The sequence below is a fragment of the Phascolarctos cinereus genome, unplaced genomic scaffold, assembly GCF_003287225.1.
Source record: "Phascolarctos cinereus isolate Bilbo 61053 unplaced genomic scaffold, phaCin_HiC Scaffold_726;HRSCAF=1367, whole genome shotgun sequence".
Lineage (NCBI taxonomy): Eukaryota > Metazoa > Chordata > Mammalia > Diprotodontia > Phascolarctidae > Phascolarctos > Phascolarctos cinereus.
The window spans coordinates 71,663,264-71,687,334 of record NW_027556098.1 but is presented as its reverse complement, the minus strand read 5'-3'; the positions used below and the strand labels follow the sequence as shown (position 1 = coordinate 71,687,334).

At 37.0% G+C, this 24,071-nt stretch overlaps 1 long non-coding RNA gene, 1 other non-coding gene and 1 pseudogene across 3 annotated transcripts; 2 read left to right on the top strand and 1 right to left on the bottom strand.

The window, feature by feature from the left end:
* The first annotated feature begins 2,940 nt into the window (after nucleotides 1-2,940).
* LOC144454313 (uncharacterized) lies at nucleotides 2,941-20,277 on the top strand. Of its 2 annotated transcripts, none has more exons than XR_013482693.1 (2): nucleotides 2,941-3,046; nucleotides 20,164-20,277. It is a non-coding gene; the product is annotated as an uncharacterized LOC144454313 (long non-coding RNA). The 2 variants fall into 2 exon arrangements; XR_013482692.1 differs by lacking the exon at nucleotides 20,164-20,277 and adding an exon at nucleotides 4,772-5,093.
* Nucleotides 20,278-21,618: 1,341 nt separating this feature from the next.
* On the bottom strand, nucleotides 21,619-22,287 carry LOC110198774 (large ribosomal subunit protein eL20 pseudogene; annotated as a pseudogene).
* Nucleotides 21,645-21,751, top strand: LOC144454726 (U6 spliceosomal RNA). Its single transcript, XR_013483228.1, has one exon. It is a non-coding gene; the product is annotated as a U6 spliceosomal RNA (small nuclear RNA).
* Nucleotides 22,288-24,071: the final 1,784 nt, after the last annotated feature.

Genomic DNA, 24,071 nt, shown 5'->3' with positions numbered 1-24,071 from the left:
AATGCTGAGATGAGGGAACTTAATTTCCTTGGAAGAAGATAATAAATAAAGAAGATAAAGCATGGGTTCCTCTGGTAGAGACCAGTAGTTTACATCCTATAGCACACTATAGTATTTGGTGCCTCCTCCCACTAGAATGAATTTTTCTGAAATACCTTAATTATTTGTACATCATAAATTGCAAAGTTGATTTGGAGGTACTTTCAGACTGATTTTTCACCCCCTTCCCCTCCTCACCCTGGGCAAAGAGAATTCTAAATTCTAGGGTTCAGGCAGTGACAAGATGGTTGTTTTCCAATGATGATGCAAAGACAGAATTAGGATACTTGGGGAAAGAGGTAAAAAATAAAGTTTTAGGGCAGGTGGATAAGGAAAGGTGAATAATGGCTGTGTCAAAGGGAAACTACATATGCATTCATGGATCAACTTTCTCTCTTTTTTAATTAACAGAGATCCAAAATCTCCTGAGAACAGCTATGACATGAGTACGAATGTTCTCTTAGGATGGATTGGTAAGTCAGAGGGTGTGGAGGAACTGTGGTAGATGAAGACAGGGAGATAGTGAACTACTCGTTGAAGACAAGAAACTGCTTTTGATACAGCTGAAAGCCAGAACTGCTGATGTCTAGTATTAGCAGCACTGCCCGTAAGACACCATCTTTTTTTGTTGTTTTGTTTTGTTTTGTTAAGGCAATTGGGGTTAAGTGACTTGTCCAGGGTCACACAGCTAGGAAGTGTCAAGTATTTGGTCTGAGGCCAGATTTGAACTTAGGTCCTCCTGACTTCAGGGCTGGTGGTCCATCCACTGTGCCACCTAGCTGCCCCATGAGACACCATCTTTAAGCTGCTCCCAACTTCCAATCAACAACTAAGTCTCTGAGAGATGGTTGGCACAACTCTGACTTCAGGTTGCTTTGTGACGTAGGGGAAACCCTAGGTCTCTATCTGTACTAAAGGTCTGTGGTGCACGTATGGGTTTTTTTGGTATCCCAGGGCAAAGTCCTCTCAGCAGAGAGAAATATTTTTCTTACCCTTACTGCTTTTAATTTAAGCTTCTTCGTTTTTATTGGGGATACAGCCCCCAGTTGGAAGTTTGCAGATATGGAGATCTCAAGCTGGAATTGGGTTGGCCTATGGTTCCTGAGCATAGAAGCATTTGAAATGCCTTGTTTGCTGATCTTCCTGAGGTTCTTACTGGCACTTTGTACAGAGGAAAGGAGGTCAATATTGGGATTTTCACAAGATCCCAGAGACAAATAAGATAGGAATTATCTATATGGTCTTGGGGCAGTTAGGCGGCACAGTGGATAGAGGTTAGAGTGATAGGACTGAAGTCAGGAAGATGCATCTTCCTGAGTTCAAGTATGGCCTCAGACACTTACTAGCTGTGTGACCCTGGGCAGGTCACTCAACTGTGTTTGCCTCAGTTCTGCATCTGTAAAACGAGCTGAAGGAAATGGCGACCCACTCTAGTATCTTTGCCAAGAAGACCCCAAATGAGGTCAAGAAGAGTCAGACATGACTGAAACAACTGAACCACAACAAAAATTATCTTAACATTAAACATTAAAAGAAGAAAAATTGCTGAAGTATGTGTAGACTTAACAATGAAAAAGACACAGTTAGCCCAGGGTCATCTTTCAGTACTCAACAGGATAGGAATTCAGAACTCCAGGAGGTTTAACTTATGTTTAAAAAAGTCTAAAACATTTTTTTTTAAATTGGCTAACCATAACTCACTATAATTTGTTTCCTTTGTCATCCCATGTATATGTATTTGTGCATTTCCAAAAATATTATTCTGAGGAAATCCACAGGCTTCACCTGGCTGCCAGAGGGCTCCATGACACAAATAAGGTAAAGAATGCCTGCATTAGAATTTCCAAACAGCAATCCAGAATAAGAGAGAAGTAACTGAACTGATGTTTACATTGGGTTGAAAGTATGAAGACTGTGTTTTGAGACCATCAGATGGAACTTCCCATTAGAATCTCAAACTCAACCAGCTACAAAACAGAATGCATTATCTTTCCTTCAATACAACCCTTCTTAATTTCGCCATTTCTGTCTAGGAATTAACATACTTCTAGGTCAGAGGTTCTTTGGACGACTGTGAAGTTTTTTAAAATACATTTTGTTAACTATTTCAATACAAGTGGTTTTCTTCATAGTGCTATTCATTTTATTTTTTGTATTTTGTTTTATGCTGTGTATTTTATTTTATGAACCTTAGGTCAAGTCTTCATTACCTCCCACTTAGGCTATTGCAATAATTTCCTAATTGGTCTCCCTGCCTCAATTCTCCCCATTCTACTCCATCCTTCACATAGACATCGATGTAATTTTCCCAAAGCACGTTAGTTAACTCCCTTACTTAAGATTCTTCAGTTGTTTCCCTAATATGAATAATATGAATAAATATGAAAATTTCATGGCTTGGTTCAACTTAACTTACACGTAACTCTAATTTACATATACTGAAATCTAGCCAAACTAGGCTTTTTATAATATAGTCCCTCATCCATTGTACTCCATCTCTCATCTCCATGACTCTGCACTGGCTGCCATGCTATAAATGTATTGTCTCTTGAACTCTAGTTAGAATTCAATGTGAGATAGTGGTTAAGATGCTAGATTTGAAACAAGGAGTCCTGGGTTCAGATCTGACCTCTGATACTTGCTAGCTGTGTAACCACGAACATCATTGTTTCACCTTCATGAGCCCCAGTTTCTTCCATCTGTAAAATGAGAGGGGTGGGACTAGATGGCATCTATGGGTCTTTCCAACTCTAGAACTATAATCCTTAAGACCCCATGCTCAAACACTACCTTCAAAATTGATCTTCCTATCTGCTAGTATTTCCCCTTCCAAAAATGTTAATTTGTTATCCATTTTGTGTATGTACTTATATGGAGATGTTGTTTTTCTCAATTAGACAATATACTCCTTGAGGACAGCGATGATTTCATTTTGTTGCTGTATTCCCAGGGCCCATGCAGTGCCAGACACATCAGAGGAACTTCATGAAGACTTGTTGATTGATTGGTTAGTATGTCAGCTATCACCTCTGGACCAATTGTTTTCAATGTTGTTTGTGATATTCTAAAATGGCATTGGTTTAGGTTAATAAGTAACTGAGGGTTTCTGAAAATGAAAAAACACTTTAAATTAGAACAATGTCTTTATGGACTGGGAGGAAGTAAGGGGTTGGCAAGCTGTACAGAGAAACTGAGTCACCAAATAAAACACTGAGGGAGCCCAACCTCAAAAGATGAGTTAATCAGTGGTTCACAGTAAGGTTTGTAGAGCACTGGTTTGGTGGGTTGACAGCTTAAATAATGAAAAGAGCACAGAGTTTACATGGATGGCAAATATGGTTTTGGGTGGGAAAAGAACTAAAACTTTGTGCATATCAAGAGAAATATTAAGTCTTATATTGTTATGAATGAACAAGACATTCCATTTTAAATATAACTTAAACGTCAAGCTTGTTTTAGACCCACTATCACGAAAGCCCATAGAGTAAATATTCTCTCTTAAGTTCCTATTATATCAAATGACCCTGGGGACAATGGACATGAACTGTTCATGTTATTCATGGACTAAACATGTCAGGGTAATTTCAGAGTCACTGTCTGGGCTGCCACTGTAAAATTCAATCCAAAAATTTTTTTTTAACATTTTATTCCTGTATATAGACCATAATCTCCAGACTATGTCTCTGAAGAAACTGATTAATTGTTACTTTGCTTCTATTTAGTTTAGTCTTCACTTTTTAGGTAAGATATAAGACCACAAAGGTCAGGGGTGGGGACACTAGCTTATGAAAGGCCTTGAATGTCAAACAGGAGTTTGTTTTTTATTCTGGACATAAGGAGCCAGTGGAGTTTACTAAGTAGGGGGATGATAAGGTCAGAATGCACTTTATCAAGATCACTTTTGTGGCCAAATGGATAATGGTCTTCAGTGGGGAGAGGCTGGTGACAGGCAGACTAACCATCAGTTTTATCCTTCTTTACACTTCTACACCATCTTACTCTTGAATAAAAATAAAGAAAAAACAAAGTACTTAACAGGATTTGGCAGCAGATTGGATATGGCTGGGGTTGGACAGAGAGAGTAAGAAGTTAAAGATGACACAGGTTAGGAGCTTGGGCCACTGGGAGGATGGTGGCACCCTAAACAGTAGTAGTTAGGTAGAGGGGAGAATTTGTGGTACAAGATGATGAACTCCATTTCAGACACGTTGAGGTTAAGATGTCTACAGGACATCCAGTGTGGAGATCACTTCCCATTAGGAGGATCTCAGGTGAAACCTTATGGAGGAGTTGGCTTTCATGGAAGGATAAGATTTGAATACATAGAGAGTGCAATTAAAGCATTCCAAGTAAAAGGAATAACATGAATAAATGTGTCCAAAAGGCTATAACAGGAAATGTTTATGTTAAAGCAAATACATCAGAAGGACTTCAATGAAAGAAATAAGTACTGGCATAATTACTGGAAATGTAATTGAAGTCAAATTCTCGAGGCCCTAACTTGGAACTTCGTTCATACAAAGCAACATGTTGGGCATTCCTGAACAGGGATCTGAGACAACATAAAGATACAGAACGATAGCAAATGTAATGGTAAAACCACTACCAACAATGTGAGAAATTATGTAGCCTGTTGTTTTTGAGGCATTTTCAGTCATTTCTGACTCTTTGTGACCCCATTTGGGGTTTTCTTTGCAAAGATAATGGAATGGTTTGCCATTTCTTTCTCCAGCTCATTTTACAGATGAGGAAACTGAGGAAACAGAGTTAAGTGATCTGCCCAGTGTGACACAGTTAGTGTCTGAAGCCAGATTTAAACTTAAGTCCTCCTGACTGCAGAGGGGTACTCTATCCATTGTGCCACCTAGATGCCCCAGAAAATAGCCTGGATAGGAGTAAATGCCTCCATCTTCCTAAAGGGAGAGATCTTCCTTCCACCTACAAAAGAAGTTCTAGAAACAACAGACCATGTAAGCTTGACCTCAGTTCACAGAAAGAAATCATATGTACACATAAACATGTCTATATGTGCATATAAAAGTCTTATTTCTCTATTGATCTTGTTATATTGGGAAAGCTGAGGAATGATAAAGACAAAATCATAGAATCTCATCAGGAATTGACTCCAACCCATCCCTAAAAGGAAATCCCCTCTACAAAGTCCCTGAATGACAAATTTTTCTTTCCAGGTTTTTCTGAAGTCAGCCTGTTCATCATTTCTTACAGCACAATAGTATTCCATTACATTCATATACCACAACCTGTTCAGCCATTCTCCAATTGCGGGATCAAAGGGTATGCACATTTTTATAGCCCTTTGGGCATAGTTCAAAATTGCTCTCCAAAATGGTTGGATCAGTTCAACTCCACTAACAATGCACTAGTGTTCCAATTTCCCCACATCTTCTCCACCATTTATCATATTTTGTCATGTTGGCCAATCTGATAGGTGTGATGTGGTACCTCAGAGTTGTTTTGATTTGCATTTCTCTAATCAATAGTGATTTAGAGCATTTTTTCATATGACTAGAGATGGCTTTATTTTCTTCATCTGAAAACTGCCTACTCACATCTTTTGACCATTTATCAATTGTGGAATGACTTGTGGAATATGATATTCTCGAAAGCATAAGATGTAGGCTTACAACTAAAAATAACTTATATGGAAAAACAATATAATCCTAGAAGGAAAAAAGAAAAAAATACCAAAAAAAACCAGTTTAATAAAATAGAGGATTCCCAAGCATTCCTGGTGAAAGGACCAGCCTTGAGATGAAAATTTGACATAAAAACAAAGGAGTCAAGAGAGGCATAAAATGGTAAACATTAGTGGGCCATCATAAAGGACTAAATTGTTTACATTCTTATATGGGTAGAAGGTAGATGTATCCTTCAGAACTTTATCATTGCTGGAGGCAGGAGGGGGTCATAAAAGTATTAAACAGAGTGCCTAAGAGTGATATGTTTTGATGACTTAAAAGAATGGAAAAGGAAGGGAAGAGGAATACAGTAGGAGGTGCAGGGGGGGGCAAGTATAGGAAAATTATTGCACATAAATGAGATGTCCAAGTAGAAGTCTATAAAACAAGAAGTGGACAAGGTGATACTTGAACCTCACTCTCATCTGCACTGATCAAACGAGAGAAGAATACACACACACACACACACACCACACACAGAGTTGGGTACAGAAATGTTTTTTACCCAACTAGGTAAAATGGAAGGAACTGGTCAGAAGTGAAACATACTCTTGAAGAGGGGACAAGAAATAAAGAAGAAGAAAAGTACAATAAGACGAAAAGAATAAGACAGAGGGAAATACACAATTATCAGTAATAACTGTGAATGTGAATGGGATGAACTCATACATAAAACAGAAGAGGATAGCAAAATGTATTAGAAACCAGAATCCAACAACATGTTGTTTACAAGAAATACTTGAAGCAGAAAGATATACACAGAGTTAAAATAAATAACTGGAGCAAAATCTATCATGAATTCACTGAAGTTAAAAAAAATAACTAAAGCAAGAGTAGGCATGATCTCAAACCAGAGCAACAGCAAAAATACAAAAGATTAAAGGAAGTGAAAAAGGAAACAATATTTTGCTAAAAGATATCATAAATAATGAATATCAAAACATATAGTCAACAAATGTCATGCCATCTAAATTCTTAAAAGAAAAGTTAAATGAACTACAGGGAGAAATTGACAGTAAAAGTATAATATTGGGGGGGGAGAAGCTAGTTTGTGCCTATAGACAGCTAGATGACACTGTGAATAGGGTGATGGGCCTAAAGTTAGGAAGATCTGAGTTTATATGCAACCTCAGATACCTACTACCTGTGTGACCCTAGGCAAATCACTTAACTTCTGTCTACCCCAATTTCTTCAACTGTAAAATAGTGATAATACCAGCACCAACCTACCATAGTTGTTCTGAGAATGAAATGAGACAATATTTGTAAAGTGCTTAGCACAGTGACTGATGATATGGTATGGTAGGCCTTAGCAAATACTTGTTTCCTTTCTCCTTTTCTTCTCTCTCAGACCTAGATAAGTCTAGCCAAAAATTAAATGAAAAAATTAAGAACCTGAATAGAATTTTAGGAAAAATAGATTTGATAGACTTCTGGAGAATGTTGAATGTGAATGGAAATTAATATGCCTATTTCTCAGCTGTGCATTGTACCATCACAAAAAAAATGACAGTGTATTGGGTCATAAATACCTTACAAATATATATAAAAGCAGAAAATATAAAAAGCATCTTTTACCAACCAAACAGGCTTTGAGGAAAAAAATTATAAATTAATTAAATAATCCTAAAAAATTGGTACAAATCAAAATAATCAATAATTTCATTAAAAAGTGACAATAATGAGACAACATACCATATTTTTTTAGTATGCAGTCAAAGTTGTACCAAGGGAGGAAATTAGATCCCTAAATGCTTTCATCAATAGAAGAGAAAGAGTAGATCAATGAATTGGACATGTAACTAAAAAAAAAAAATTAACAAATTAGAAATCCCCAATACAATACCTAAACGGAAATCCTAAAAATCAAAGGAGAAATTAACAAAATTGAAAGCAACAAAAAATTAATAAATAAAATTAGGAGTTTTTTAAAAATCAGATTGAATCAGATTGAAATAGATAAGCTATTAGCTAACTTGATTTTTAAAAAAGAAAGAAGAAAACCAAATTGCCAGTACCAAAAAATATAAAAAACAAATTCAGAACCAATGAAGAATAAATAAAAACACCTATTTGCAGGTATTCTATCCAACTATATGCCAATAAAAATAAAAATCTAACTAAAATGGATGAATATTTCAAGAAATAGAATTTGCCCAAATCAACACAATAGAAAATACTCATATAACCCTACACTAGAAAAAGGTATCAAACAAGCCATAGATGAACTCTTTAGGAAAAATTAAAACAAAAAACAAATACAGATGAATTTACAAGTGAATTCTACCAAATATTTAAGAAACAATTCCAATAGTATATAAACTTTGAAAAATTGGGAAAAAAAGGAGTCCTAGCAAATTCCTCTTATGACATAAATATGATCTTGATCATGGAGAGACAAAACAGTATACACCAGTGTTCCTAATGAATAATAACTGAAAATTTTATATAAAATATTATCAAGGAGACTACAAGTCAAATCTCTCCTCTAGATAATAGCCTTTTAAACACACAAAGACAACTAACATGTTCCTCCTCCAGGCCTCAGCTCTCCAGGCTAACTATACCCAGTTCCTTCAGAAGGTCCTCATGCCTATAGCAATGGTCATGCCTATAGCAATAGTCACCACACCAAGTAAAAATAATTTACCTATTCCTGGCTTTAGGTTTTCTCAAGAACACTTAAATGAACTGTGGGGTAGAAGATAAGAATGACTATCTTGATGACAGGAAGGCCTTGCCTTTGTTGTGTACCCCTGGGCAAGTTGCTTAATCTTTAACCTTTTAGTGTGCCAGGTTATCTTTCTAAGACTCTTCTCCAGAGCAGGTGATGATCTTGTTTGGCAGGAGGAGTTTCCTCACCACAGATTTTTCAATGTAGTAAAGTCACAGATCTACCCCCTAAATAATCTTGGATTCTGACAACAACCATGTATGTTGGCTCTGAATAAGTTATGTCCCACAGAAGCCATCTCTAGTTTCATGGTTACAATGTCTCATCATTTACTGTCCTGGTAGTGGGAGGTCTGTGTAATGGATCTCTGAGCCTAATGGCTCCTATCTCTGTAATCAGGCTAAATGCTTTACAAAGTACTATCTAGAGGTTAGCATCTCATGCCTCACACTATATCAAATAGAATTTCCCCTCTCTCAAGAAGTTCAAAGTGTTTTCTTATCATATAAAGAATAGATAGTCCTAGAATAAATAGGAAATAGAGTAGTCATGTTTATGAGCTATGATCCTACTCACTTCTCGCTGGCTCCCTGTGGAATAAAGAATGAATCACTATATAGGCTCTTTGAGCTTTTATTATCACCCTGAGCACTGTCACATTGTCATCTTATCACTCCTCTACTCATGCTCTGCTGGGTTCAGATAATCCTTCCTCTATCCTCTGCTGGCTGCTCTGTCAGCTGGTCAACAGGTTTTGAGCCAACTACTTAGGAAGCAAGTATGGTTGCTACTAATATGATAGCTTGGCCCAAACAGCTTGTGAGCATTTCTCTTGGAAAAAGCTCCGAAAATGGTCTCAGCAACAACAAAGTTTTCTAACCTCTTCTGCTGGTTGAAATTTGCCAAGATACTAAATATTAACTTTCCCTCCAAAGATTTTCTTCACTCACTGCTCTTGGAATATGATGGGCAAAATAATTCACAGACTACAATTGCTTCCTGGTGACTGCTTGTAATGATCTGCTTACAATCATAGGTTTAGTGTTGGGATGAAGGAACTTAATGTCTGTACCAAAATTGTGGGCCTCCCTGGCTTATAGATAGATAGATAGATAGATAGATAGATAGATAGATATAGATAGATAGATAGATAGATAGATATTGATATTGATATTGATATCTAAGAGTAGTTTTTAGAGAGGACTTTTTTGGTCCTAGAGATTTTTTTTAAACTATATTTTATTTTTTCCCCAGTTATATGTTAAAACAATTTTTAAATATTTTTTAAAAGTTTTGAGTTCTGAATTCCCTCCCTACCTCCCTTCCCTTCTCCAATATAATTTATGCATATACAATCATGTAAAATATTTCCATATTAATAATTTTATATGAGAATATGAAAAAGGAAGGAAGGGGAAAATAGCATGCTTCAGTCTATTCAGACAGTATCAGTTTTTTTTCTCTGGAGGCAGATAGCATGTTTCATCAGGAGTCCTTTGGGATTGTCTTAGATCATTATATTGCTGAGAATAGCTAAGTCATTCACAATTCTTCATTATAATGTTACTGTTACTGTGTACAATGCTCTCCTGGTTCTGCTTACTTCACTTTACATCAGTTCATTTAAGTCTTTCCAGGTTTTTCTGAAATCATTCTGCTTCTCATTTCTTATAGCACAAAAATAGTTTATCACAATCATATACCACAGCTTGTTTAGCCATTCCTTAATTGATGGGCATCCTTAGAGAGGACTTTTTAAGGACTTCTTAACATATTCCCTCCTTTTGGACCCACATATTCTCCTTCCTTCTCCTTAAATCTATTGTGTGGCTACTGCCTAGCAAATATTTAAAAAACCTTAGTGTTACTATTATAAGATGATTAACATTTTGTTTAAAAGACCAGCAATACTTAACCCATGTATTTAAATAATTGCTACCTTGATTAAGCCTCTCAAATCTTGATTTCCCTCATCAAACATATAACTATCACCTTACTTTTAGCTCCTCTACTGGACCTGTTCAAATAACCTTCTAATTGGTTTCCATGTTCTTTCTCCAACCTGTCCTCTACACAGCTGTGGAAGTGATATTCCCAAAGCACAGGTTTGACCATGTTTTTGTCCTTTTCTATAAACTTCAGCAGCTCCTTACTACTTCTGTGATATCTCTGATCCATTATATTTCTGATACACTTCTACCTATTAAACTGATGCATACAGTTCAATAATTTCACCTGATACTTGGATTCCAAAACACAGAACTTAAATTTAAGTAAACCGCAATATCAGCATTTGTGTACCAAAAGGACAATTGCATTCATTTCCACATTAGAGAGAATGATAATACTTCAGGGTTCTATGATGATATCATGGTTATAATTGCTTAGCTTGCTCAGATATAGACTGAAAAGTCTTAAGTATTTGATAGGTGTTCTTTGAGGGTTGCTATGGCTGAAAAAGTTCATTGACATATGAACAATTGTGGTGTTTGGCCATTCCGAACTTAGCTAAGTTGTTCTAAGCATAACCTTCCATAACCAGATGAATACTGAAATATTTTTCTAACTAGGATATCAGAGCTTAAAAAGTGCTGATGGTCTTTGAGAATCATGGTCAATTTCATTCCTCATGGAGTCACAAGAATAGTATTTTGGAGGTGAATATAGTAAACCATTGACAAAGTCACATGAAGTCAACACTGCCCCCCTAAAAATCCAGGTATTTTATAAACCTTATTCATTTTTAAGCACAAATGCTAAATCACTCAAAATCTTGCATTGGCAGATTGGATAAATCTTTCCCATGAAGTAGCCTTCAAAACCTAACGGTCCTGGGAGTTGTGTCAGCAGAAGAATGACTCTGAAAGAACCCCCAGCAATGGAAATCCATGAAGAGGGAGCTTCAGGAGACTCTGAGCAGGTTTTTTGCCTTGACAAGGACAAGGAAAAGGAAGACAATTCTGTATATGAATGGAAGAAGCCATATTAAGTATCTGGCCATGTCCGTGGTACACAATTAGAAAAATAGTCCACTTCATAGATTTAAAACTAGAAGGGAACTTAGATGTCACAGAAAGGAAGCAGCCTCTGAAAGGTAGGGAAATATCTGAGAGAATTGGAACAAAGACCCTCTGGAAATTGTTCCTCCTGGCTCACTTTGTTGGGATAAAGAGGAATTCTATCTCAAATGTAGCTTCCACATCTAATTGAAGTTCTATTTTAAGCAACGAATTTAATATTTTTAATACTTAGTTTGTTTTCAATTTCAATGTTGGGAGAAAGAGTAAACTCATAGAAAATGTTACTTTCTGGGGACAGCTAGGTGGTGCAGTGGATAGAGCACCGGCCCTGGATTCAGAAGGACATAAGTTCAAATCCAACCTCAGACATATAACATTCACTAGCTGTGTGACCCTGGGCAAGTTACTTAACCCCAATTGCCTAAAAAAAAGAAAGAAAGAAAGAAAGAAAGAAAAGAAAGAAAGAAAGAAAGAAAGAAAATGTTACTTTCTTCTATAGAATACAGAACTTACTATGAACTTGGATATATAGCCAATATAAATTGCTAGTATTTATGTTGTATGGAAACTTGATCCTATGAATATGTGACAATATATTGGAATTTCTAAGGAATCCTTTCCTGGCAGAGTTGGTTCAGAATTGTGCATAGTAATTGGAGGGTCTGTTCATTTCTTTATGTATTGGTTCATACTCCCCAGGAATGATGCCCAAGATTGTTTAAGAGATAATCTAAAGTAAACTCTTTGATATTAGGTCTTTTCTTACCTTTTTTTTTTAATCCTTCCTTTCAATATCCGGAAGTTTAATTTTACTTTTAGCTATTCCCTCATCAGTTTAATTAACCACTTCTCCCACCCTATCCTCACTCGATTTCCCTGTTGGTTTGATGTATTTCTACAGCAAACTGATTTGGTGACCATTTCAGATAAAAGTTGGGTTCATATGATGTCTGCCTCATCCTGTCCTTTTCTCTATGTTTGTATATTCTTCTTCTCATGTACCCCAATTATAAGAAATAGCAAGTTCCACTCCTTTCTTCCTTTTTACACTACTGTAATCCACTTATGCTCTCTTCTCTTCCCCTTCTCAAAACCCTTAGAACAAAACCAATCTGCTGCCAACATCTTTACTTAAAAAAAAAAAAACTTTAACTCAGCTCCATCAATACCCTTCGAAGATATTAACATTCTGAAGTGACACTGGTTTCTCATACCTCCTTCCAATTGCTCAAATAAATTTTCTTTTGTATTTTTCTCTTTGATCTTGTGTCTACTTTTCAAAGCAATTACTCAGTTCTAGCGTTTCATAAGAAATTCTTGAAAGTCCTCTATTCCATTAAAAGTCCACTCCCCCCAGTCTCTACAAGGTTGCTATGTAGTCCTTTTAGAAAATCTTCCCCACCCCACTTTGAGTCAGTGCTTGCTTTTTTTACAGATTTATTTACTCTTTAATTCTTGCGAAGGTGAAAAGCTCTCTAATACCACCATAACTTTTTAGTTTTTTTTTTTGTTTTAATTTGCTTATCCCTCCAGCTTTAGTTCCCCAGTTAGGGCTTTGTGGGAAGGCGATGCTCTGCCTCTAAGTCTGCTTTTGGGCAGGGTGTCCTGTGCTGTTTGGTGTCAGCTTGGGTTCCTTTGCTGCATTCTATCTTCCAGAATTAGACTTCTGGATTTTTTAGCTTCAGAGGACTGGTCGATTCTGGAGTATACCCTGGAGGTTTGGCCATCAAATATTCTCTGAATTGTGTATTTATTTTGAATGGAACTTCCCTTTCATTGATTATTTCTGGATTTTTGTCAATTTTTTAGCAAATGCGATTCTAAAAGTGCTTAGCACAGCGTTTGGTACATAGTAAGCATTATATAAATGTTTATTCCCTTTCACCTATTTTATTATTGCTATACAAAAATTAATTTTTTCTTGTGTATCTTGCAACTTTGTTGCTCCTATTAATTATCTCTATTTGTTTCTTTGCTGGTCCTCTAGGATTTTTTAAGCAAACTATCAAGTTATCAGAAAACAGATATAACTTTGTCCCCTCTTTGCCTATGTTCATGCCTTTGATTTCTTTTCTTCTTACTATTTCTAACATTTTTAGAAGTATGTCAAATTAAAGCAGGTTAAGTATTCATCCCTACTTGAACCAGAGGTGATTTTGTTGGTATGGAGAATTCCTTATCATCAAATTCCCTCTACTAAAGCAGATTTACATCTTCTCCACAACTTTTAGTCTTTGAGAGCTGCCTTGCCTAGAGTCATATAATCAGTATGTGTCAGAGGTGAACTTGAAGCATGCTTTCTTGGGTTCCAGATAAGGGCAACCAGATAGTAAAAGGTCTCCAGTGTATGTCATATAAGGACCACTTAAAGAAACTAGACATATTTAGCCCAGAGAAGTAAGGACTCAGGAGGACATTACAGCTGTGTTCAAGTATCTGAGGTCCTTGAGAAGAGGGACAGTTTTGTTTTTTAATTTAATTTTGCTTTGTTTTCACTTCTTCGGTAGCCCCAGTTCTTATCACATTGTCCAGCACACAGTAGGCAAAGCTTGTTGACTGGCTGAGTGACTCCTGTACAGGAGGAATTAGACTTGATCTTTTTGGCCCAAAGGGCAAAACCAGGAACAAACAATGGATAAAAGGTGAAAAGAGGCAAATTGAGGCCAGGTGTCAGGAAAAAATTCTTAACGTTTAAACCCATCTCAAGAGTGGAATGGTCACCTGTCTTTGGAAGCCTTCAAGCAAAGATGGGATGGCCACTTGCAACTTACAATGTAGCCAAGGCTCCTTGATTTTATGAGTTGACCTGGATGGCTCTTGAGATCTCTTCTCAATCTTAAATTCTGTGATTCTGTGGGTAGTTTCGCTATGTCAGACATGATTATAACTCTTGTTTATTTTTTACTTACTTGATAAGTAGCATATTTTGTTCCAGGCTCTCATTTTCATTATCTGTCTTTTCTTTTAAAGATTTTTTTTTCTGGTATACAGTAGACTATTGTGGTTCTCTCCTCCCCACTCACCCCCATTCTATCATTCAATGATATTCTTAGATTGTTTAGTTAGTTAAAAATTAAAGTTATGATTGTTTAACTTTTATTTTTCTTCTATGATAAATGTTGTGTTGTTTTTGTTTTTGTAACTTTCTTCTTATTAGTCACTTCTTTGCCTCTGCATTTAATTTTGCTTATACTCTCTTTTGATTTTATTCTATTCCTTAAGCTGTCACCTTGTCCTTCACTCTTATTTGTCTACCCTCTATCCAGCTTCTTTAAGTATAATTAAATTGTTCTTTCTCTTTCTTGTTTTAAATTCATTTAGCCATCTACTTTCTCCTTTCTGTCACCCCTTCTCTTCCCATACCCAATTAAGATATTAGTTAAAAATTTTCCTTACTTTCTCTCTAACTTCAAGTTTTTGTCATTTTCTTTTGCTCTTCCTTTTTCCAAAAAACGTTCCTTGGTTTTGTCCTTTTCATGATTTCCCTTACTTCTAGTATGTTCTGAATTTTGTTTTCTATATAACTAACTGTTATTGATTCGATGTCCTTCAAGGAGTTAAAGCTTCCAATCATGGTGTTTATGCTCCTTCTATCCTATATCTTTGTTATTGCATTTATTCATTTTGCCTTGTCCTCCTTTTAATTTTTTCCTGCTGGGTCTCAGTCTAAGAAACAACAATGCACAAGTAACGTCATATATAGAAGCAGCACCATTTGTTAGGATTGTTCTGAGTCCCACGGTGTTAATGCCTAGAACTCTCCATTATCAGCCTCTGTCCTAAAGGACATAGCAACTTATCTTTTTTTGTATGTGTTCTTCCCCTATCTCCACTATTCTGGGTGTCAAGATATCCTTAGAAACTCAGACATTGCTACTTCTATGCTAGGATGCTGACCATAGAGAGGCACCACATTCTCTCATAGAAGGCAGACTCCCAAGGTGTACATTTCACCCCCTTCTCCCTCGCCCTCACCACATACACACCCAGTATAAGATTGCCATGAACTCTTCAACTTCCACCTCAAACACACACTATCTCCTACCTGAGAATTATCTTCAGCAACACCACACTGTAGGATAAGACATTTGTCCTTCCTATGGGGCTCCTGATCTCAGGCCATGCTGTTGAAAAGTAACATTGATGATGATTTTATTTCAGTACTCAACAATACTTAAAATTATTCACCCAGTGGCATAGCATAAATATATGAAAAAGAAAGATGAAAGGAATTACAAGGAGAAATAAATTTTAAAAAAACTATAATAATGGGGGACATAAATTTACCCCTACCAGCCCTAAATAAATGAAAAAATAAAAAAAAATTCATATGGGGAAGAAAAGGTCAAGAATCTCAAAAGAAACAATGAAAAGAAATGGGAATAAAGAGAGCTTAGCAATGCCAGATCTCAAATTATGTCACAGATATTATTAAACTAGTTTAATACTAGTTAAGAAAGAGATATTGATCAATGGCACAGATTAAGTATACAATATAGAGAAGCAAATGTATCTAATACCCTAGTATTTGATAAACACACATATCCTAGCTATTGTTATAAAGAATCACTATTTGGCAAAACCTTCTGGGAAAATTGGATAGAAATATGGCAGAAATTCATTTTAGACCATCTCACAAACTGTACCAAGATAAGCTCCAAGTAGATTCATGACCTAAATATAAAAGGGCACATCATAAATTTAGGGAAATATGGAGAAAATTACCTATCAGATCCACAGACAAGGGAAAAGTTCATGACCAAACAAGAGATAGAGTAAAACATCATTTCAATGACAAAATGATAATGTTTTTGTAGAAACAAATGTAACACTAAGATTAAAAGGGAAACAACTTGGGGAAAAATCTTTACAGGAAGTTTCTCTAATAAAGGTCTCATTTCCAAGATATATAAGGAACCGATTTAAATTTATGAGATGAGGAGCCATTCCTCAATTGACAAATGGTCTAAGCATATAAACAGACAGATTTTGAACTTCTCGAGGGTAGAGGCTATCTTTTTCTTTTTCTTTTTTGGTATCCCCAGCACTAAGTACAGTGCCTGGCACATAGTAGGTACTTAATAAATGTTTACTAATCAGACAAAAATAAGGGAAGCAATTCAGGCTATTTATAGGCATATGAAAAAATGCTCCAAATCCATACTAATTAGGGAAATGTAAATTAAAACAGTTCTGAGATTCTGCCTCATACCCAATAAAGTGTCAAAGACAACACACGCACAAAAAAGGAAAATTATACATATTGGAGGGTCTAAGAGAAAATAGGCACATTGATATACTACTGGTGGATCCATAAATGGGTACACTCATTCTGGAAAGCAATTTGGAATTATACACAAAAAAGTATCAACAGTGAATTCTTTTTGACCCAGCTAGCCTAGTGCTAGGCTAACACAAAAGAGAAATAAGTTCTTTATGCACAGAAATATTTACAGCAGATACTCTTACAGTGGCAGAAAAGTGCAAAATAATAGGATTTCCAACAAAGGACTGAATAAGTTTTGGAATATGAATGTGATGGAGAACTATAAGACTGTAAGAAATGAGGAAATTGATTATTTCCAAAAGACATAGAAAGACTCATATAAACTGAAGCAGAAGTACGCAGATGCTGAAGGATAATTCATACTATAACATGAATATTTTAATGGCTTTTATAAACAAATGAAGAATAAGGTCAGCACAACCAGGCCAAAAAAAAAATGTATGACAACAACATTGTAAAGACAACTTCGAAAATTGTAAGGACTATAACCAATACAATCATTGATTCTGAGATTACTCTGGGATCTTACTTGAGAGATTCCTTGGATTTTCCTTGGATCACTTATTTTCAAAAGAGAGGTAATTAAAATATTTATTGAAAGCAGACTTACTACAGTGTTATGCACAAACTGCTTGAAGAGCAGTTCTAAAGGAACACTGCTACCTGTCCTAATGCCAATTTCTTAAATACCAAAAGTACTTTTGGAAAACCTCAGTATTTCTGAGTCAACTCATCAGTTGAGTCAAGGATCCTTACCTAGAATGGTAACCTGTGAAGTCTCAAACTGTCCTAATGATATAATGGCTTTCATGTTTTCTTTATCTCCCTCAGGTTCAAATCCATATTAATTTTGTTTTGTTATTGTCTTTCCAAGTTGTGCTACCTGTTAGTTTTTAAGCCAGAAGCGTCCTGTCACTTTCACAACATTCTATTGAATTTTTCTCCAAGATTTTACAACTTAGATTCCTGAGTACCTAACTTGTACCTGATAATTCTACATTTACACTGCCTATTCTGCAATTAACACATTATGATTCATTCACTCAACAAATACTTTTGTGTAAGGTACTTTTCTAGGTGCTGCGAGGTATATGAAACTATAAAGATATGACCTCTGCCTTCAAGGAGTGAATAATTAAATAGGGGACTAGAAGAGGTAGACAAATAGCTACAAGAAGACTATATGTCTTATGAATTCTGCAGATTCTGTACTATAGGAAATGATAATGAGATGCTGTCTTCCATTTGGGAAAAGTCTCAGAAGAGACCCCAGGAAGAAGTTAAAAGTTGAAACTGGACTTGAGAAAAGGACACAATTTGAATAGGTTGAGGAAGCACATAAGGCATTTCTGGTGAAGGGAATAACATGAGTGAAATTTTCTCAGTGGGTCAGCACAAGGCATATTTGTGTAAAGGGAATCCATTTGACTGGAGTGTAAGTTTGATAGCTGCTCAAAGGGAAATAAGCCTGGAGAGCTGACAGAGGCCAGATTGTGGAAAGCTCCAGCTGTGGACTTTCTTCCTACTGTGGCTGTTCAGTCGTTTCAGTCATGCCTGACTTTGTGATTCCGTTTGGGGTTTTCTTAGAAAAGATACTGGAGTGATTGCCATTTCCTTCTCCAGCTCATTTTATAGATGAGGAAACCGAGGCAAATAGGATTAAGTGACTTGCCCAGTGTCACATAGCTACTAAGTGTCTGAGGCCTGATTTGAACTCGGGAAGATGAGGCTTCGTGACTGCAGGCCTGGCACTCTATCCACTGTGCTACCCAGCTGCCCCTTTATTTGTACTGGGCCAAACGTTTCTAGTTTTTGATCAGGCATTGTAGTCATTGTTTATCATGTGTAGGTTCAAGAAGAAACAAAGAACCTTCTAATATGACAGCAGAATTACAATAATCTTCCAGAAATCATGGAGAATTCAAATGTTCCAGAAAGGCTGGGGTATAAACAAATATCTTCATATTCTAAGAGGCCCTAGAAATAGCAGACCAAGTAAACAAGATATCAGTCAGTGACAAAATTGGACAAATGGCATATGAGCATGAAGAAATGGAAAGTCCTAAGCACCGTGGGCCAACATGATTTTATTTAAAAGGTGATATGCATACATATACCTAAGCACATACCTAGACACATACACATAGATACACATACACGTAAGCAGAGTTTAATTCCTTTTGATAGAATTATTAAACCAAGAGAGGTGAAGAATGTTTAAGACAGAATCATAGATTATCACCAGGAATTGATTCCAACCCATCGCTGCATAAGAATCCCCTCTTTACGTAATAGATATCCCTGAGAAGTTGTCACCCAGCCTTGGCTGGAAGACCTCCAGGGAAGTAGAACCCACTCCCTCCTAAGGCTGCCCATTCCATTTTGCAAGAGACAGAGAAGACATAAATATCAGTTTTTCAGATAATCCAACAGAGTTTTCTGAGTGAAATTTAAGGTCTTAATATACGTTTGTCTTCCTGTCTGACTCTGTGAGCACTGGCACCTGGGTGGGGCTAGTTCTTCTTATCTCTATTACATAAACCTTTTTAATCAAAAGGAAACATGGGTTGCCAGTTTCCAACAGCTTTCATTACAGGAAGAACAATAATATGTCCTCAAATCCGGAATGAATGAATGAATAAAATACACTAGAATTATACTGTCTTACCTTATCAATAGGTAGTTTTAGCTTTTGTTTACATTTTTGCTCTTTTCCTTTTGAGTAACATTCTAAATCTTTAGAAATAATAAGAGAGAGACAAGATGGCAGGATGGTAGGGAGCAGTAAATACAGATACCCCAGCCCACCCCCCAAAAAAACTCTTTTAAATGGCACCTAAAAATCCCCCAGGTCAGAACCTGATAGGGAAAACAAACAAACAAACAAAAAAGTCAGAGTGAATCATTTGTCCAGTCTAGGTTGACATAGAGAGAAAAGAGGCCTGTGGATGTGGGGGGCTGGGTCAGGCCCGGAGCACGCTGCTTGAAGCACTCCAGAGCCCAGGCCAAGAGAAGGTTCCGAACTCTTATGAGGGCATTACCAGACCCATACTGGAGCACTGTGGTAGGGACAGATGCAGACTAGAAGCTTTGTAGCCAAACACTCAGTCACAGTTCCAGAGTTGATTGAGGGGACCTGCAGACAGAAGTGGTATTTCTGGAAACACAGGGGCTTTGAGCAGACACTGAGGAAGGAAGGCATTTGGAAGCAAGCAGCAGCAGTATGGCCAAGACCTCAGGAGCAAAGCAGGGTCTCAGTTCCATCATCAAACTCGGCCTGCAGAAGAATCACCTTGGCAGGAATCCCAGACTGAAGAGAAGAGCACCATTCCGCCACTCTAAGCCAACAGAGCTTTTTAGCAAGCTGATAGGGACTGCTTGGCAGGTTGCTCAGCTGGGCTCCCAGGTTCTCCTCTGTGGTCTGACTCTGTTTTCTTCCCTCAGGTGACTTGTCTCTATCTGCATCTGTCTTGAACGTGTGTCTCTACCCCCTGATGCAGGTAATGACTGCGACTGATCAAGTAGCTCCTTTCAAAAGTTACAAGGCTGACATTAAAGGTATGAGGAGTAACAATTTCCCTCCTTCCCCTCCTCTGACATGATTCTCTTCATAGGCACCTCCAAGCTTGCAATTTTTCCCTACTCTTACACTGCTGAACTTGAACCAGAGCTTACCAATTTAAAACCTTTAGTGGCATGGGTAATCATTTTGCTTAGCCAAGTCAAGTCAACACACATTTATTAAGCACTTACTATTTCCCAGGCATTATGCCTGGCAATATGAACACATGGCCTAGGAATATGAATACAGGCCAAAAAAAAAAAAAGTCACTACCCTCAAGGAGGAAACATTCTAATAGGTAAAGACCATCCATCAAAGGAAGCTGAAAAGCACATAACAGAGAAGAAAAGGTTCCCATGTTGGGTTTAGTGGAGAAAGAATTCCAGAGAGTCAGCAACAGAGTCCCATGAAGACGGCTAGCTATGATAATATCCTTAAAATGGTAGTATCCATTCTTCATAAATGGATTAAATGACCATTGTATTTCTTCCTCACATGACTGCTCTGCCCTGCTCATGGCTTTATAGATTCTAATTAGAATAATATATTTGAGCTCTTTTGATGGGGTTGCATCATGGGAGAAAATGTTCTTTAATGAATAACTAAAAGTTGTTCATTCATCTGCCAGCATGTTGTGACTCCAATGTATGGAACATTCTTTGTTGTGTGTTTGTTTTGTAGAAAACAGACCATGGATCCTTGATGGTTGGGACTATGTTCTTTATGTTTTATACTTCTACCCAAAGGTAATATCATACCTTGCAATCTGGGCTTTCAGATAGGAGAATTTCAAAGTATATGATGTCTTAAGAGGATTTATTAAGAATCTGACCATTTTAACTAGGGTACAGGAAGCCTACATATCTACATCTTCAATAAACCTAGACACATTACAAATTTGGGTCAGCATTGCAATGAAAGAGTAAGCCTCTTTTTATTATTTATTACAAACTATATCCACCCCAAATAAGCCTATTTTATAACTATTTACATTTTAATAAATTTCAACCTATAAATTATCTACAAGAATATATTGATTTTATTTCTGTCCTCTTTATTTTTGCCATTTACCTCTATAGTTTGAATATAAAATTTCCCATTTAATTTATTGTTCTTTTCGTAAAATTGCCAATGTGTACTCTAATTCTGGTTCTACTTTCTTTTCTTCACTACGAAAACATTTCCTATGATAGTCTCCTGCGATGCAGACTGTAAATGATTTCCCTGAACAGTCCATAGAGCTGTTGTTAATCTTTCATTCTTTTTTTTTGGGGGGGGGTGGGAGTTCCAATTGAGAAATTTATTTAAACAGATCAAATCAAATAGGTACCTCCTTGTCTCTGCACTTAGAAGAACATGTTGGGTGCTCACTTCGGCAGCACATATACTAAAATTGGAACGATACAGAGAAGATTAGCATGGCCCCTGCGCAAGGATGACACGCAAATTCGTGAAGCATTCCATATTTTTAAAAATTAAAAAAAAAAGAAGAACGTGTTGGGCCTCTTGGTAGTAAATCGTGGTTTATGCTGGCGACTCAAACTCTGTGGGTCAGAGGGAACTTGATTTTAAAGTCACGAAATTGCTTGATTACAGGCTGGGGGCACTTGCTGGCAGGAATTTCCTCCACTTTCATGATCTGGATGGAGTGGGCCCGGGCACGCTGATGGGCTCCAATATCTCGGTAGCACTGAGTGATGGCAACAGCAGTGGTCTGGTCCCTGTACTCCCTGTACATGTTGTGGGTTCCACTCCTGGAATCGTAGCGCAGCCAGATGCCAAAGTTTTCCACCCTAAGAGGGGACTTTTCAAAGACCTGTCCATAGTATACAATTTCTCTGGAAGACTTCTTCATCTTTTTCAACAAAGTACCAGAATTGGGACTTTGACACAACATGATTAGGAGCAAAGATCCGCATCTGATAAAGAGGTGGCACTGGACTCTTGGGAGTAGGCAGGCAGCGTCCAGCTACCTTATATTCTCTCAGAGTGCCCAAGGACTTCATGGTGTTGCCACCTCCCACAAAAGGCTCCTCCATCATTCTTAAAGGGGACCAATGACATCATGAGAGTGATATCTTGACTCACGCATAAATTGGATTTGAGTGAGGTACAGCTGCACAAAGTTGTCCATCTCTTTCCTCTAAAGTCACCAAAGTCCAATGGTAAGACAAAAGTCAAGATAATTGGCAATGGCCCAGGATGCAGTGGATGACCTTGGCCTTTCTTTCTAAATTAAGGTCTTTCCCAAGCCTCAGTTTGTCTGAGGCAATGCCCATTCTATGACTAAAGGCTAGGGAAGAATTGAGACAAAAGATGGCAATGAGCACTCTTAAGGTAGTGATACATGATAGCCAATGAAGGAAGATGCTGAGGGCACCTGACCCCAGAAATATAGTAACTTGACCACTGAATCATCAGACTGTGGGTTTTACCTAGTTTACTGTGAGAGACCAAATGCCATCCCTACAGAGGTGAGAGAGTATGACACTTATAGACCTTGCAGCCAGCTAACTAAATAGCATAGTTGTGAGGCAATGGCTCCTTATCCACTACCACATAGACCCTTTGTGAGTCTGAGATGAAGTTCTCGCAGAGTTCTAAAGACCTGTCTGTGGATGGAGTGTTCAAGCTGATAGATGTGGCTACAGTTTGAAGCCACAGAAGCTTAAAAAAAAAAAGTATAACAGAAACTGGTATTGAAGGAGAAATTTCATCTGAGTAAGATGTAGTATGGTTAAAAATGTGAGAAAATTGAAGTGTTCTGGGACTGGAGGAAGAGTCACAGTAACTTTTAATCCTTTCATTTTTGATTTTCATTTTACGATAGACTCTAATTTAAATGTGAATGAGTAATTCCTCTGGGTCATATTGATTGAGAAAAGAGACTAAAATCACAAGAGTGGGGGCCTAGAATCATTTGAAGGATTATTGAATCATTAGAATTATCATATACCTGGACAGAGAGTGTAAGAAAGCCAATTGGTGGGGAGAAGGGTTGGGAATGTAAACTGAATATAATCTGCAGGGGACACCTTTCTTTGCTCCTTTAATAGAACCATGGAACTCTCTCCTACATAGTGAAAGTGAGCTGATGAAGTTTGAGCTTGGAGTGCCACTATATAGTTCGAATAGATATCACAGTCCAAGTTAATATTGCTGCCGTGTCCCCTCAAAGGCTATTCCTGTATGTGGGCATGTGTGACTTTATAAGCCTATATAACTCCTTTGAATGAAGTCATTCATCTGTTAGAAACTTAACTATACAGTTTGTTTTTTTGGAGGAGGTTGAACTTAAGAAAATTTTCTTTTAGCTGAATATTATTTTAAATTTTACTTTTCTTTGCTATATTTTCTTCCCAGTCTTGTATTTGTATTTCTGTTTTCCATTTTGAGGACTTCTATTACTTCTGACCAGCTCAGTGTTTTCTCATAGAATTCCATTATGCCTCAGACTACCAATGTGCTTACACTGATTGCTCTTAATCATTACTGCTAAGAGTTGTGTATTATTCACCACCCCACTAGTTAAATACATGTGGTATTGAATTCAATCTTGTTGTCTTACTCAGGGTATCCTAATTACTAGCGTATGATATATAATTACATTATAGTTTCTTTGCATTGGCTTGATTGTTCTACAGAGCAAAATTGTACCTTGATTTTGAATAATGCAGAGCAAAACTTTAGAAATGTGAAGTATAGTATTTAGCATAGAAACGCATAGAGAAACTGTAATTCTGAGACTTGGCCCTGAGCATAAAATTAGGGACATTTAAAAATATTGCAT